Raw genomic sequence first — 16,501 nt, forward strand, 5'->3', positions numbered from 1 at the left:
ACCTCCGCCTCCTGGGTTCAGGCAATTCTCCTGCCTCAGCCTCCTGAGTAGCTGGGATTACAGGCACGCGCCACCATGCCCAGCTAATTTTTTGTATTAGTAGAGACGGGGTTTCACCATGTTGACCAGAACGGTCTCGATCTCTTGACCTCGTGATCCACCCGTCTCGGCCTCCCAAAGTGCTGGGATTACAGGCTTGAGCCACCGCGCCCGGCCGTCATTGGTATTCTTGATAGGAACTGCTCTGAATCTGTAGAATGCTTTGAGAAGTATGGCCATTTTAACAATAATGATTATTCTAATCCATGAACATGAAAGATCTTTTCATTTTTCTCTTCAATATCTTTCATTAGTGTTTTACGGTTTTCTTTGTAGGGATCTTTCACTTCTTTGGTTAATTCCTAGGTATTTAATTTTATTTGTAGCTATTGAAATGGAATTATTTTCTCAATTTCTTTTTCAGATTGTTCGCAGTTGGCATATGGAAATGCTACTGATCTTTGTATGTTGATTTTATATTCTACAACTTGACTGAATTTGTTTATCAGTTCTAATAGGTTTTTGATGGGGACTTTAGGTTTTTCCAGATATAAGATTCTATTATCTGCAAACAAGGATGAATTAACTTCTTCCCTCCCAATTTGGATGCCCCTTATTTCTCTCTCTTCTCTGATTGCTCTAGCTAGGACTTTCAGTACTATGTTGAATAACGGTGGAGAAAATGAGCATCTTTGTTGTGTTCTAAATACACAAGAAACCATCCTTGCATCCCTGGGATAAATCTCATTCAGTCATGACGGATGATCGTTTCAATGTGTTGCTGAATTCAACTTGCTAATATTTTGTTGAGGATTTTTGCATCAATATTCATTAGGGATAATGGCCTGTAGTTTTCTTTTTTTAATGCATTTTTCTCTGGTTTTGGTATTAGGGTAACACTGGCCTCATAGAATGAGTTTAGAAGTATTCATTCCTCCTCTACTTTTTGGAGTAGTTTGAGCAGAATTGGTATTAGTTCTTCTCTCAATGTTTGGTAGAATTCAACAGTAAAGCCATCAGGTCCCAGGTTTTTCTTTGCTGGGAGACTTTTATTATGGCTTCAATCTCATTACTTGTTATTGATCTATTCAGGTTTTGGTTTCTTCATGGTTCAATGTTGGTAGGTTGCATGCACATAGGAATTTGTCCATTTCTTCTAAGTATTCTAATTTATTGGTATATAGTTGCTCACAGTAGCCTCTAATGATCCTTTGAATTTCTGCAGTATCAATTGCAATGTCTCCTTTTTCATCTCTGATTTTATTTATCAGGGTCTTCTCTCTTTTTTTCTTAGTCTGGCTAAGTTTGTCATTTTTGTTTATCTTTTCAAAAAACAACTTTTTCTTTTGTTGAGCTTTTGTATTATTTTCTTTGTTTTAATTTTATTTCTTTCTGCTCTGATCTTTATTTCCTTTCTTCTACTAACTTTGGGTTTGGTTTGCTCTTGGAGGTTGCATAATAGATTATTTGAAGTTTTTCTTCTTTTTTGATGTAAACACTTATAGTTATAAACTTCCCTTTTAGTACTCCCTTTGCTGTATCTCAATGGTTTTGATATGTTGTGTTTCCATTATCATTTGTTTAAGAAATTTTTCAATTTCCTTCTTAAGCTCTTCATTGACCCATTTGTCATTCAGGAGCATATTGTTTAATTTACATGTATTTGTATAGTTTTCAAATTTTGTCTTGTTACTGATTTTTGGTTTCATTCCATTGTGGTCAGAGAAGATACTTGATATTATTTCAATTTTTTGAATGTCTTAAGACTTGTTTTGTGGCCTTACATATGTTCTATCCTGGTCTATCCTTGAGAATAATCCCTGATCATAGGTCCTAGCTTTCCACTCAAGTACTTAAGCTGCACGTTAAGTTAGGATGTAAAATCCAAAATCAAATGATCATCTCAACAGATGCAGAAAAGCATTCAACAAAATCCAGAATCCCTCTATGATTAAAACTCTCAGCAAAACTGGCACACAAAGGATATACCTCAGTGTAATAAAACTATCTATGACAAACACACAGCCAACATAATACTGAATGAGGAAAGTTGAAAGCATTCCCTCTGAAAACAAGGCGAGGATGCCCACTCTCATCACTCCTCTTCAACATAGTACTGGAAGTCCTAGCCAGAGCAATCAGAAAAGAGAAAGAAATAAAGGGCATCCAAATCAGTAAAGAGGAAGTCAAACTGCCACTGTTTGCTGATGACATGATCATTTACCTAGAAAACCCTAAAGACTCCTCCAGAAAGCTCCTAGAACTAATAAAAGAATTCAGCAAAGTTTCTGGATACAAAATTAATGTACCCAAATCAGTATCTCCTCTATATACCAACAGTGACCAAGCTGAGAATCAAATCAAGAACTCAACCCTTTTACCATAGCTGCAAAAAAAAAAAAAAAAAAAAGAAGATAAAAGAAAAAAGAAAAAAAATACTTAGAAATACACCTAACCAAGGACGTGAAACATCTCTATAAGAAAAACTACAAAACACTTCTGAAAGAAATCGTAGATGACACAAACAAATGGAAACATATCCCATGCTCACAGATGGGTAGAATCAGTATTGTGAAAATGATCATACTGTCAAAAGCAATCTAAACATTCAACATAATTTCCATCAAAATACCACCATCGTTCTTCACAGAATTAGAAAAAACAATGATAAAATTCATATGGAACCAGAAAAGAGCCCACATAGCCAAAGTGAGAAAAAAAAAAAAAAAAAAAAATGGAGGCATCACATTACCTGATTTCAAACTAATAAGGCCATAGTCACCAAGACAGCATGGTATTGGAATAAAATTAGGCATATAGACCAACGGAACAGAATAAAGAATCCAGAAATAAACCCAAATACTTACAGCCAACTGATCTTCAACAAAGTAAACAAAAACATAAAGTGGGGGAAAGGATGCCCTTTTCAACAAATGGTGCTGGGATAATTGGCAAGCCACATGTAGGAGAATGAAACTAGATCCTCATCTCTTACCTTAAACAAGAATCAACTCAAGACGGATTATGGACTTAAATATAAAACCTGAAACTATAAAAACTCTTTAAGATAACCTTGAAAAAAACCCTTCTACAGATTGACTTAGGCAAGGATTTCATGACCACGAATCCAAAAGCAAATGCAATAACAACGAAGATAAATTGCTGGGACTTAATTAAACTAAAGAGCTTTTGCACAGCAAAAGGAACAGTCAGCAGAGTAAACAGACAACCCACAGAGTGGGAGAAAATCCTCACAATCTATACATTTGACAAACGACTAATATCCAGAATCTACAATGAACTCAAACAAATCAACAACAACAACAAAAAACCCCCAAACAATCCCATGAAAAAGTGGGCTAAGGACATGAACAGACAATTCTCAAAAGATGATATACGAATAGCCAGGAAACAAAAAATCCTCAACATCACTAATGATCAAAAAAATGCAAATCAAAACCACAATGTGATACCACCTCAGTCCTGCAAAAATGGCCATAATAAAAAAATTGAAAAACATTCGATATTGGTGGAGATGTGGTGAACAGGGAATGCATCTACACTGCTGGTGTAGGAATGTAAACTAGCATGACCACTATAGAAAACAGTGTGGAGATTTCTTACAAAACTAAAAGCAGAACTACGATTTGATCTAGCAGTTTCATTACTGGGTATCTCCCTAGAGGAAAAGAAGTCATTATATGAAAAAGACACTTGCACATGCATGTTTATAGCAGCACAATTCACAATTGCAAAAACGTGAGACCAACCCAAATGCCCATTAATCAATGTGTGGATAAAGAAACTGTGGAATATATATACATGATGGAATACTACTCAGCCATAAAGAGGAATGAGTTAATGGCATTTGCAGTGACCTGGATGAGATTGGAGACTATTATTCTAAGTGAAGTAACTTAGGAATGGAAAACTAAACATCCTATGTTCTCACTCATAGGTGGGAGCTAAGTTATGGGGAACCAAATGCATAAGAATGTCAGAATGGACTTTGGGGACTCAGGGTGAAAGGGTGGGAAGGAGGTGAGGGATAAAAGACCACAAATCAGGTGCAGTGTATACTGCTTGGATGATGGGTACACCGAAATCTCACAAATCACCACTAAAGAACTTACTCATGTAACCAAATACCACCTGTTCCCCATTAACTTATGGAAAAAAAAATCACTGGGGGACACTGTATAATAATGTCATTTCTCATAAAGACAAAAAAAACTCACAAAAAAACAACAAAATATGCTACTTTCCTCCCAATTGTTTCCTAAATCCTTATTGTGCTCATCTTTATTCACAGAATGTATCAATACCTGAAATAATATTATATACTGATTAAATTAATTGTTTATTGTTTGCCTTCCCAACTAGAAAGTAAATTGCATGTGGGTTGGTACTTCATCTTACTCACTGCTGAATCCAAGAACCTTGCACAGTGACTGGCATACAGTAGTCACTCAATATATATTTACTGAATAAAGGAATGAAAGCCTTGCGGGTGGGATAAGGATTCTGCTCTCTGTTTTGCAGCCCAGAAATACTGATGGAAGGTTTTTGTAAGCAAAGTACATAATGTGATCAGAGTGGTGCTTTTAGAAGCTGAAATTATGGCAGCAAATGTACAGGAGAGATTAAAATAGGAAGAAATGAGAGATGAAGAGACCAGTTAAGACACTATACAAGAGTGGAGAGTAAAGAGAAATGTTTAGGAAGTTCAACAGAAATAAATTTATTGATTGAGGTAAAGGGAAAGACTAAGTCAACAATGTGAAAATTTCAAGTGGAAAGATGGTTGCACCATAAATAAAAATATGATAATGAAAAAGAAGGTTTTAGAGCAAAGGTGAAGATTTTGGTTTTGCAAATAATGTTTTTTAAAATGTCAGTATGACTAGTGCAGAAATGTCTAGCAGGAAACTGAGAATGAGAGCTTAAGTCCTGAGACAGAAATTGGGTTTGGCATGAGATTTGGGTTTTAGAATCAGGTATAGGGTGATTGTTAAAGCTATGTACATAACTGACATTATAAAAAGTACACAGAAGGGATCCAGGGACACCTCAAGAAACACAGACATTTAAGGAGTGGAAGGGAAAGGAAAGTCAGAGAAGAATGTCTTTGGATATCATGCTTTTCAAAAGCTTTTCAAAAGTAGGACAATCAGGAAAGGGTTATATAAATGGAAACTCAATAGAGAATGGAGAGTTTCACAAAGGACCAGGTAATCCTTGATGTCACAGGCTAATAGAAAGCAAGGACAACAGGGACAGGTGCTGTGGCTCATGCCTGTAATCTCAGCACTTTGGGAGGCTGAGGTAGATGGATCACTTGAGGCCAGGAGTTCAAGACCAGCCTGGCCAACACAGTGAAACTCTGTCACTACTAAAAATACAAAATTAGGCAGGTGTGGTGGCGGGCGCTTGTAATCCCAGCTACTCAGGAGGCTGAGGCAGGATAATTGATTGAACCCAGGAGGTGGAGCCAAGATCATGCCATTGCACTCCAGCCTGGGCAACAAGAGTGAAACTTTGTCTTAAAAAGAAAGAAAAGAAAAGAAAGGAGGAAGGAAGGAAGGCAAGTAGGCAAGAAGGAGGGAAGGAAAAAGAAAGAAAGAGAGAGAGAGGTAGGTAGGGAAGAAAAGGAAGGAAGGAAGGAAGGAAAGTGAGCATTGAGAAAGACACTGAATATGGTGGAGATAGGTGGTCACTGGCTATCACTGAGAAACTGGTTGCTCTGGTCATGCCCCTTACCTGTCTGGGGCTTTGAAAGAGGGGGAACAATTCAGAAGCAGAAATGAAAAAGATGGAGACAAACTCTATGATGCCAGACCTTTCGGAAGCATTTAGCTCAGCTGACCAGGCCTTCCTGGAAGCAATCTTCTATCTTCACTTGCATGGTTTTCTCTTTATATCCTTAGTGGCTCTTTTTCTGTGGCTCCTCTTATCCTTTTCAACCTTTGGACACTGGATTCTAAGGTTTGGTTCTAGATCTTTTTCTTCTTTTAAGAATTTTATTCTTCTTAGATTTTCCTTTTTCTATCCCCCTTTTTTTTCTCTCTTTCCTGGTGGTCTTAAATGTTCTCATAGATATAAATACCACTTTTATGCTAAACATGCCAAATTTATACCTCTAGGCCAGGCCACTTTTCTGAGCTCCCAATTCACATATCTGCAGTTGACAGTTCCATTTAGATGTCACACAGTCATTTAAACTTAATGTGTTTTAAACAGAACTCTTATTTCTACCAAATGTATTCCTTCCTGTCTTAACCAAGAGCCACCAATTTATCCAGTTGCTCATGTCAGAAGCCTCAGAATCATCCTAATTATTCATTTCCCTCACTCTCCTCAGTGAATCAGCAAGTCCTGTTGATTTTATCTCCTTAAATTTTTGCAAATTCACCACCTTTTCTCTGTCTTTGCTGCCACCATGGTAGACCAGGCTGCTACAGTAGCCTCTTAATTGCTCTCTCTGCTTTTGCTTTCCTCCAGTTCCTTCATGATATACCTGCAAGGGGTATCATTTTCTTATTTCTATCTAAAAATCCTTAAATGGTTACCTGTTGAATTAAAAATAAACTCTAAGCTACTAAGCTGTCTCTGCCTACCTCTCTAAGATCATCCTGATTTTACCCTTGGTCACTGCACTTTAATGGCAGTGGCCTTTCAGCTCCTCAAACAAGCCAGGATCTTTCTGCCTCAGGGTCTTTGCACGAGCTGTTCCCTCAGCTGGAATTGCTGTTTTCCTCACTCTTCCCAGGGCTCCTTTTCATCCTTCAGGTCTTATCCTCACTGGAGAGGTCTTCTCTACCTATATTCAGTGGGGTCTCTGATTACTCTCTATTCAGCTCCTTATTTCTTCATAACGCTTAACATGAGTGGTAGTGTGTTGTATTTTTCTTTGGGTAGGGATTCTTATTTTCTTAACTAGAAAGCGGAACCTTGACTTACTCTTTATCTCCCTAACATCTAGCATAATGCTTGCCACAAAGTAAGAGGAACTCACTAAATATTAAATAAATAAATGAATAATACTTTCAAGAACATTGGCAGCAACTGGAGTGAGAAGTAGAGGGCAAGAACTCCCAGGAATCTCTGACCTGAGGGGGGGCTTTCCAGGATGTACTTGTGCACGTTTGCAGAGAGGGTGAGACTGAAGAGGAAAGGGGTGGCAGCATCATGATGGAGTAAAGTAGCCAAGAAGGAACCGGGTTAAGGGCACAGTTGGAGGGGTTAGTCCAGGCAGCGTGAAAGGACAGCGCTTCCATGGTGGGGGTATGATGTGGCCTCAGCGTGAGTGGAGGGAAGGATTAGGAATGCTTATGTCTGTCCTTTCAGTTATAGACAAGAAGGGAGGGTCACATGTGGGGAGTCAGAGGCTTGGAACAGGCAAAAAGGCTTCGGGCTGTGAAGGTCTGAGAAGGGGTCAAGGACAGGTTAATAAGAGGTTTGCTGGTTGGAAGAGCTGATCCAATGTCAGAGAGAGGGAATTTGTAGTAGAACTTTACAGGAGCCAAATTAATCACATGTCACCAGCAGTATTAATACGGGATTCTCAAAAGAATTCCTTGAGAATGCAGAAAAAAATTCCCAGCTCAATTTTATTCTCAATCTTTATATATGTGGGACAGATTTTAGTCTACCCTTTTTCTGAAAGACAGCTTAATCCTTTTACATCGGTTTATTAATAATAGACTGAAGAAGAACTTTCATGGTTTGGTCACAGCAAAAATGTTCCATTTCATGGTTTGCTTTGCTTTTCATTCCAGTAATACATTTGCTTGGCCCAGTGCTCAGGGAGTGGGTTTTAAACCACTGCCTCTAACTCTGAAGAATGGGACATAGCCAAGTGACAATGTGCTGTGTTTTATCTTGAGTAGAAAAGAGGGCCTACTTTCTTTCATTCTGAATTGAGGGTTGCCCCTTTCTCTTACAGGGGTGGTTTGTGGGGGAGAATAGAAGGCTGTGAAATCTGAGAGCAGCACTCTGGAGTTCCTCTGGGGGTGGGCAACGACTCTGCCCACTTTCTCCCTACGCTCTGGTTCAGGCTTCCAGGATGATGACATTTCACTGAGTGCAAGGAACCTGAATAGCCAGCAACTGAACCCCCAGCCTCAAAAACCTCCTCCACTCTAATTTCAAAGGAGCTAGGGATATCTGGTTGAAAGCATACGGGCATTTTGTTGTCAGCTCAGGCTTGGGAAGGATCTGGACACAGGGTGGCAGTTTTGTCTCCTTCTATCTCAGAGAGGGAGTTGGTGTGGGTTTCCTTTGTTTTTTGCCTGGAGAATGCATTATTTCCCTTCTGTGCATGCAAAGAGGACACCTGGGTTTCATGATGTGAACAGAAAGGTAGCACTAGACATAAAATTATGAAGTCTTTAAGGTGTGCTTACAATAAAACGACGTGAATCTTCTCCAGGTATTCACACTGACCCATCTGCTTGATTCTGGCTTTGACATTCTAAGGCAAGAACCAGCTGCATTTGATAAAGCCATCCTTAGATGAGCGCTGCATAGATATTCATTGATTTTTGTGGACTTTCAGGTCAAGCTGTCCTTGAAGTACCAGTGAGTCTCCTTGGAACTGTTCAACTACATTATGTTTATTTTCTTTTCCTAGCACTTGGAAGGCCCTGCTAATGTTTATTAGCTGATCCTTTGTACATGAACTGAGTAGCAGAAGCCCTCTTGGTGCTCATTCTCCCATGCTTGTGCTAAATAATAAACTTCTTTCTGCCTTCCAGAAGTGTTGTGAATCTTTTCACTGGTTGAACCCAATAATGATTAGTTTCATTTAGGTTCAGGGTCAGAGAAAGGCAGGCCCACATAAGAACCCAAAGGCACCAGTTCTTCAGAATACTTGGGGAGATTCTAGAACACCAGCATGTTTCAGAGAACCTTGAGAGGCTGCATATGTGATCTTTAAGGGGTTGGAGGAAATCACACCTAGACTTCACAATTGAATTGGGTGATGAGGCAGTCAGTTCGTTTTCTAGAAACACTCCTCACAGATCTCCAAGAACCCAGCAGCATCTCAATGGCATGGCATGGCAAGATGACTTATTCGATTGTATCGCATCATCTCTGTATTGCAGATGCCTACAAACTGCATATCTCAGTGATTCCCAGGCAGAAGGGCAGGTGGCTATTATTACTTACTGTATACAGTTAACACAGTAATGTGGGCAGAATGAAGGTAAAAGGCCAGAGTTAATTTTGGAAAAAATGGATTACTGTTATAACAAAAAACAAATAAATAACACACTCCTTTATACTGTCTTTAGACTGGGAATCCAACATTAAATAAATAATATAGTTGCTCCTTTGAAGATACTTCCATCACACCCCACCCCTTTGTTGTGTAATTCTCTGCTAGTTCTACATGTGCATATGGCATTAGGGTACAAGGGTTGAGCCCCATGGGTGACGGTGCTGGAATCAAACCCAGTGACTCTGTTCATCTTGGGTGAACCAAGAGGAGCTTCACAACTACATATGGGCTGGGTGGGTGGGTGGGGATGACAGGGATTGGGTGGGTTTGGGATGACAGAAAGAACTAAAGTGTGGTCGGTTAATGGGTTCTTTTTGTACTAATATATTTTTGATACTTCCTGAGTCAAAGCATTTAATTCTCTTCTAATATATACAGTGTTAAAAGTGAATCACAATACATCAGACTTTTACTCTGCATAGCAAATGTGTTGCAAGGGAATTAGTAGAACCATAAAGCAGTTGAATCAATGTAAAGTAAATGTTCTTATGAGAGAGCCTTGTTATTCTCTGTTGGTGAGGTGATTTTCTGATATTATATATTAATACATGAGAATACACAGAGAAGACTTCTTAATTGAAACTTCTATGATGGATACTTGGTTGCTTAGTAAGAAATCTGAGTAATGCAGATAATCACAAAGAGACTTATATGTTACATATTTAATTTTAGCCTAAAGCACATAAATGCAATATTCTGGATGAAGAATGTGTTCTGCAATTGGGGTTCTGCCTTATCATTTTTGCATAAATCTCACTCATAATGCATCACTTATTTTCCTTAATTTTAGTGTTTTTTTAAATTAATTATTTTTTTTTTTTAGTGGCACATGAACTCAACTTTTGTGGGAGTCATCTGAGGACAAAGTCCTAGATATTTAAGATTTTTCCCCCCACATAGTTGTGTGTTCACCCCTGATTTTAAAGTATTTTTGGTATTTTAGTATATTTAGTATTTTGCATTTATCAAGCTTTTCTAAAGCATTCTATTTTCATAAACCATCCATCTTTCTTTCTGTACCATATGTCATCAGTTTATGCAATAATATAAAATTAAACCATGCCATTATAATTACAAATACAACTGGCATAACAAGGTTTGGGAATGGGATGGGTGCAGTGGCTCATGCCTGTAATCCTAGCACTTTGGGAGGCCGAGGCAGACAGACTGCTTGAACCCAGGAGTTTGAGACCAGCCTGGGCAACATGGTGAGACTCTGTTTCTTCAAAAAATTAGTAAAAAATTAGCCAAGCATGGTGGCACCTGCCTGGGATCTCAGCTGCTCAGGAGGCTGAGGTGGGAGGACTGCTTGAACATGGGAGGTTGAGGCTGCAGTGAGCCATAATCCCACCACTGCACTGCAGCCTATGCGACAGAGTGAGACCCTGTCTCAAAAAAAAAAAAAAAAAAAAAAAAAGAAAAGAAAAAGAAAAGATCTGGTAATGAACACTCTGACTCTTTGCTAGCATTCAAACAATGTTAAGAACAGAATTCTGTGGATACTAAAGAGCATTTAATGCTCTATAGGCCTCAGTATGTTTTGTGGGAGTGAGGTGTGCTGGTTAATCTGGCCAGTCAGTGAAGGAAATAAGTTCTGCATCAGCCTCCTGAGTAGCTGGGATTACAGGCACGCGCCACCACACCCAGCTAATTCTTTGTATTTTTACAAATACAAAGACAGGGTTTCACCATGTTGGTCAGGCTTGTCTTGAACTCCTGACCTCATGATCTGCCCACCTCGGCCTCCCAAAGTGTTGGGATTACTTTGGGAGCCACTGTGCCTGGCTAAATTTACTTTTTAAAATTAAAAAATAAATTACAAGTCACAAAAATGTCCACCATCTCTTTCAGGGAAGTTCTAGGCAGAGTAGTATTCTCCTTAAGTGAGACGTTGGCATTTCTTGCCACACTTCATGACCTGAGGTAGAAGCTGGCAGCTGCCTTTTCAGGCTGCAGGGTAACAAGATGGATGAGGATCTGGGCAGGGATGGCCTGCTTCACCCTGCTACCTCCCCCAAGCTGGCCTCAGGAATCCCTGGTAGTCTGTGCCATCTCTTCAGTTGGACCATTTACTTGAAGGTGTCTTGCAGATAGAAACAGCTTAGATATATTTTGCCCTCATGTTTCCTATGCTCAGATACAGTCACACAGGTGAAAGAAAATACATTCTGAAAAATCTGTGGGTTGAAATGTTGGCACAGAGTTGTAATTATGTTAGCAAAATCTGAGGTGGAGTGGGGGCACCTTCGTGTGTTTAGCATTCAAGAATTCTTCCTCAGAAATACTACTGCAAAACAAATGAAAATTCTGGTCCAGGCTTTTTTGTTTTTTTCTAACGAGATGGCTGAGGCTATGGTCAGATTATAATTTAGACAGTGAACAATATATGGTTGGTAGACTTCCATGGCACAGCATAATTTCTCCATAAGGGAGTCTTTTTTTTTTTTGATACAGGGTCTCACTCTGTCACCCAGACTGGTGTGCAGTGCTGTGATCTTGGCTCACTGCAACCACTGCCTCCCAGGTTCAAGCAATTCTCCTGCCTCAGCCTCCCAAGTAGCTGGAACTATAGGTGCATGCCACCACGCCCCAACTAATTTTTGTATTTTTAGTAGAGATGGGGTTTCACCATGTTGGCCACGCTGGTCTCCAACGCCTGACCTCAAGTGATCCTCCTGCCTTAGCCTCCCAAAATGCTGGGATTACAGGCATGAGCCACCATGCTCAGCCCATAAGGAAGTCTTTTAAGGAAGGGTGATTCACCTAGTAAGGTGGTCACAGAAATTGTGCAATCAATTTTGAAATTTAGTCACCTTGAACTAGTAGGTCAGAAAGATTTTCCATCTTCAAACATTAGAATCTCCTGTGGTGGTGGCATCATAAAATTTGGGCTTTGCTGTGGCAAGTAGCTCAGGGCATTAGCATTCCATCTTGTTCTTTCAGACTGGTTGTGAAACAACAGTAATGACTACTATTTGCTTAGTGCTTGATAAAGCACATCTACATGTCCTAATCTCATTTTATATAGATAGCAACTTTGTGTTTGGGTGATATCTCAATTTTACAGAGATGTTAATGACTGCTTAATAACATACCTCCATTAAATCATAATGTTAGGGCCAGAACCCAGGTGTCTTGATTCCAATTCTTCTACTTTTTCAAAACAGCCTATGCTCAATGCTTATAGAATAATAATCACTGAGAAAAAGTGTCCAGAGGCATGTGTGAGATGACATCATTGAAGAAATATTCTGTCATCAATGCTACTTTAGATTTCTCATTAGGAAAGAGTTCCCCAAAGAGGCATATGATAATATACATCACAAATGCATGCCAATAAGGTAGGACTTACAGATGCTCATAATAGCTTGAATGTTTCAGTGGGTTGAGGCTGGGGTATGTGTGTCTCTGTTTTTCTTGGTAACTGATAATATTCTTGAATAGTTAGGAGCTAGTGTGTTGATCCTTTAATGGCCAAGTAACATTTTGATACCATCAGATAATGCATTGGTAGTAAGAAGTAATTATTAACTTTAATATGCCAGCACTAATTCAAAAACATCAGCTTAGATGATGTTGCAGAATCATTTTGTATTGGTAAATGCAATGTAAGGAGAGTTGATTCTCTGAAGGGTCCTGGTACTATCAGGACAAGAGTATCATTGTTTATTCCACAAATTTACACAATTTCTTACCCTTAGATTTTATAGATGGATGAATCTCAAGGCGTGTATTTGGGATGTACAACATGTTGAGTGCACAGTATACTACATTTTATACATAGAACCATCTATATGGTTTGCTTCTGGAACGACTATGAGATTTTTCAGCATGAATTCTTAGACTAACTCTGGCTGACATAAAATTCTTCTACATGCCTGAAATACTCACTTCAAGCACATGGTCTTAGGTGAAGTCTATATTCAGATGCTTACTCAAGAGTAGATTTATACTATCTGCTGCTGTATGCATCTTTTAAAAATAAAACCCCATAACACTATCTTCATTATAGTAATAGCAGTAAATAGAAAGAGGACAAACTGGCCTTCAATGTTATTACCAGAAAAAATTACTCCAGGAAAACCTGACCTTAAGTTACATCAGAATAAATCTAAAGCAAACCAAAAGGAGAAAAATAATAACAGGAAGGATTTAATAACAAAATAACCCCAGGAAAACCCATTCTTAAATTATTTCAGAATAAATCTGAAACAATCAATGAGAAAAATAACAATAGAAAGTGATAATAAGTGGAGCTCCACCCAGCAATCAGAACTCCTTTTCCAGTAGCTCTCAGTGCCTCAGCTACTACAGTTACTTCCCTCTTCCATTTTCTGCCATCAATGCAACTTTAGTGGCCACATCAGAACCCAGGGCATCTTTTCATCACAACCTCCAATTCCCAAGCCTTTTCTGTGTTCTGTGGGTCTGCAACAAAGCACTCAGCGATTTTTTTGTTCCTTTTGTATTAAAGGTGCTTTCATTTAACTTCCACAGCAGCCATGATGTCTACACCAACAATAGCTATCATAGTTGATGGGGCACTTGCAATGTTCTTGGTACGAGGTCTTTTATATCTATTTCACTTACTCAGTGAGCTAGGTACTGCTATTCACTAATATGAAATTGCTTTCAGGGATCAAAACTCTTTGAATTGTTATTGGCTTCGAGCAGCACTGATCCCACCATGATAACCCTCCAAAAGTTGATCTTGGGGACAGACCTCACTATCTTAATGGAAGGAGTTCAGTAATGAGTATTGAAAATTCATTGGGACAGTGTATCTGTAGAAAAAAAATATATTTTGATAATTAATTTTGATACTGTGGGCTCTTTTAATATAGAGGATTTCCTTTTTTCATCAAAGTATAACGCTTAGAAATACTCCCACTTAGGATGTTCTCCTTTCCCTATTTATTCTGGATACTTCCATAGTTACTAAGATATCTATTAGGTGCAACATGGGCCATTTTAACTAAGAAATACCCAACCATATTTTTCACTAAGGTCTTGATTAATGTATCAATAAAAGGTATAATAGTCTAAATGTATTTTATTTCCCATTAGGAATCTAGTATATGTTCTTCTTAAAATAAATAGAAACAGCGAGTTCTCTTGTTTGCTTTTTCTGTCTTTTTACATTTCAGACAATTTCATTAACGAGTCAGTTAATATCAACAAACCCGCTACGAAACAATAAGGCCTTAAAAAATTCTTCAAAGTCTGACATCTTATAAGATTTTTACTCTGTTTAAGACTAGATTTTTTTAAAAAAATAGAAACATAATTAGGCCATTCGGGAACCTGTTAAGTATGGGTTAAATGCCAGTCAAATTAGCACAACTGAAAAGGAAATCAATGAAAATATGTTTCTTCCCCTGAAAGTCACAGATATGACCTTTGAAAACCTGCTGCGTGGGTAACTCTGGCAAAAGAAACAAGCTGGTGACTAACTGAGAGGTATATTAAGAGTTTCCCACACACTGTTTAACACACAACACAGCAATTCTTTTTAGTAATAAGGAGAAAGGGAAGACTAATAAAAAGAAGGATAATGAGCTGCCAGGCTAAACTCACCAACAACTGCATCTCAGTGGGAAAAGGGGCATCTGGGAGCATCAGTAAGTTAAACACATTAGAATTATCCAAGAGAAGCAAAATTAAACTTGAATTCAAACCATTGCTTTGAAGGCTGGGATGATAAACTGTCTTCCCCTTGCTGGCAAGAAAAGCCTCCTGTTTTCTCAGTTTACAGTTTATCCCATCATGAGTCATAGATTTTCATTTGCTCTCTACATATAAAAAGTATTTTAAGAATGTCAGATGACTGCTCTCTTTCAAGTTTCCACTCTTCTTTGGAAATGCCCATTATTGCTTGTGAATATTGGGGAGCAGCCGGAAACCACATTATTAAACCAACAGAATCCTTTGAAACCAATGGCATAATCTTGTAGACATTTACTGAGACAACTTAAGAAAAAAATTCTAATCTTTAGGTGAATGTATTTCTGATTTTTATTCATTTTATTGCTGCTATGCAATCAACAAATACAAGTGCTGCTTAATACAGCCCTAACAAATTTTCCTTGTCTCTGACCAGTGTTCTGGGTCTTGCTGATGAGCTTTTGATGAGTAGTGGAACAATGCAACAATTGGTAATTTAAATCTGTGCTCCACTGAACAAAAAAAACCATTAAAAAAAACCAAATAAAAAGCTTATTGTTTAAATCACAGTTTAAGAAAATCATATATTTTCATTTTGGCAACACTCTAGAACTCAAGAAATACTAAGGGTGGTATAAAAGAGAACTTAAGGGGTTTGGACCAAAAAGATATGGACATTCTGTAGATAAGCATTTATAATCTACCTCCCAGGCTCAAGCGATCCTCCCATCTGGCTAATTTTTGTATTTTTTTTGTAGAGGTGAGGTCTTGCTATGTTGCCCAGGCTGGTCTCAAACTCCTGAGCCCAAGCAATCCTCCTGCCTTGGCCTCCCAAAGTTCTGGGATTATAGGCATGAGCCACCATGCTTGGTTATAATTATTTTCATATAACTCCCCTTTGGAATACCTTAAAGGAATAAAATAAAAATAAATGTAATTTATACATTCTATATAGCACTCCTACATCCCGTGACATTCTTATTAAGGCACAACTTTCAATGACTGTTTTATAAATTCTTCACAATGCAGGGAAAATTTTTGCTTCAGTGGAAAACTATGTGTTCAGAGTACACCCTTCCAGGGTTTTGGATTCTGATTTTATGGGGCTCTGCTCTTTTCATAGCCTTTTAGCTATTTTACAGCTCTGTAAGTTGTTGATAACTCGTAGCAATGCAAAATAATTCTTGCCTATGGACATGTAAATAAATTCTGCCTAGTGGAGGTTTAACTGACTTCCCTCCCACACTGTGAAGGAGCCAGTTTTGCCTCTATTTGCACATTGATTTCAATATTCCTGATCTTTAAATGTTTCTGTTCTTTGGATAGTGCTTTGAACTGGTTTTAACATCTCACTGGTTTCTTCATTATTAATGACTTAAATTTTAAAAATGAGTTAAATAAAATGTTTAGCATGTGTTAACTTTCTATTTATGTGAGAATCATGATTTTACTTTATTTTTTTGGAAAATTATTCTTTAATAACAATATAAAGAAAAAGCAGGTTTTGAGAGGAAA

At 38.2% G+C, this 16,501-nt stretch overlaps 1 protein-coding gene across 2 annotated transcripts in view; it reads right to left on the reverse strand.

The window, feature by feature from the left end:
- The window catches only part of KCNQ5 (potassium voltage-gated channel subfamily Q member 5), a 584,724-nt gene that overhangs the window by 126,699 nt on the left and 441,524 nt on the right, over nt 1-16,501 (reverse strand). The gene's annotated exons all lie outside the window — the stretch shown is intronic.

Source organism: Aotus nancymaae, unplaced genomic scaffold, assembly GCF_030222135.1.
Source record: "Aotus nancymaae isolate 86718 unplaced genomic scaffold, 86718_ANA_hifiasm-v0.15.2.pri h1tg000040l, whole genome shotgun sequence".
NCBI lineage: Eukaryota > Metazoa > Chordata > Mammalia > Primates > Aotidae > Aotus > Aotus nancymaae.